This window comes from Triticum dicoccoides, chromosome 7B, assembly GCF_002162155.2.
Source record: "Triticum dicoccoides isolate Atlit2015 ecotype Zavitan chromosome 7B, WEW_v2.0, whole genome shotgun sequence".
Classification (NCBI taxonomy): Eukaryota; Viridiplantae; Streptophyta; class Magnoliopsida; order Poales; family Poaceae; genus Triticum; species Triticum dicoccoides.
In genome coordinates, this window is record NC_041393.1 from 260,525,700 (window position 1) to 260,527,404 (window position 1,705).

The following is a 1,705-nucleotide window of genomic DNA, read 5'->3' on the forward strand; positions in this document are numbered from 1 at the left end:
GCTAGTGCGATACCTTATGATCTTTATAAAGAAATTATGCACGATATTGCACCTGTTGAATTAGAAGACATTGATGTTACTGTTAAGCTTGCTAATAGGGACACCATTAAACCTATTGGGATTGTTAGAGATGTTGAACTTTTGTGCGGGAAGGTTAAATACCCTGCTGATTTTCTTGTTCTTGTCTCCCCACAAGATGATTTTTGTCCCATTATTTTTGGTAGACCCTCCTTGAATACGACTAGTGCTAAGATTAATTGTAAAAGGAAGGTCGTCACTGTTGGCATAGATGGTATGTCTCATGAGTTTAATTTTGCTAAGTTTAGTAGACAACCTCGTGAAAGGGAACCACCTAGTAAGGATGAAATTATCGGTCTTTCTTCCATTGTTGTTCCTCCAACTGATCCGTTAGAACAATATTTGCTAGACCATGAAAACGATATGTTTATGAAGGAAAGGGAAGAAATAGATGAAGTGTTCCTTAAACAAGAACCTATGCTGAAACATAACCTTCCCGTTGAAATTCTTGGGGATCCCCCTCCACCAAAGGGTGATCCCGTGTTTGAACTCAAACCCTTACCTGATAATCTTAAGTATGCTTATCTTGATGAAAAAGAAATATATCCTGTTATTATTAGTGCTAACCTTTCAGAGAAAGAAGAAGAAAGGTTATTGAAAACTCTGAAGAAGCACTGAGCTGCTATTGGATATACTCTGGATGATCTTAAGGGCATTAGTCCCACATTATGTCAACACAAAATTTCAGTGGAGAAAGATGCCAAACCAGTTAGAGATCCTCAAAGACGATTAAATCCCAAAATGAAGGAAGTGGTAAGAAAGGAGATTCTAAAACTCCTTGAGGCAGGTATTATTTATCCCTTTGCTGATAGTGAATGGGTAAGCCCTGTCCATTGTGTCCCTAAAAAGGGAGGTATTACCGTTGTTCCTAATGATAAAGATGAATTGATCCCGCAAAGAATTATTACAGGTTATAGGATGGTAATTGATTTCCATAAGTTAAATAAAGCTACTAAGAAAGATCATTGCCCTTTACCTTTTATTGATCAAATGCTAGAAAGGCTATCCAAACACACACATTATTGCTTTCTAGATGGTTATTCTGGTTTCTATCAAATACCCGTGTCAGCAAAGGATCAATCTAAAACTACCTTTACTTGCCCTTTTGGTAAGTTTGCTTATAGACGTATGCCTTTTGGTTTATGTAATGCACCTGCTACCTTTCAAAGGTACATGATGGCTATATTTTCTGATTTCTGTGAAAAGATTTGTGAGGTATTCATGGATGAGTTCTCCGTCTATGGATCCTCTTTTGATGATTGTTTGAGAAACCTTGATCGAGTTTTGCAGAGATGGGAAGACACTAGTCTTGTCCTGAATTGGGAAAAGTGTCACTTTATGGTTAATGAAGGCATTGTCTTGGGCACAAGATCTCTGAGAGAGGTATTGAAGTTGATAAAGCCAAAGTTGATGCTATTGAAAATATGCCATGTCCCAAGGACATAAAAGGTATAAGAAGTTTCCTTGGTCATGCCGGCTTTTATAGGAGGTTCATTAAGGACTTTTCTAAAATCTCTAGGCCTCTGACTAATTTATTGCAAAAAGATGGATCATTCGGGACGACGCCTCGGTGCCATATGTGTCCTTGGGAGAGAAGGCCGAGGAAAGGGTCCTTGGGAGAGAAGGC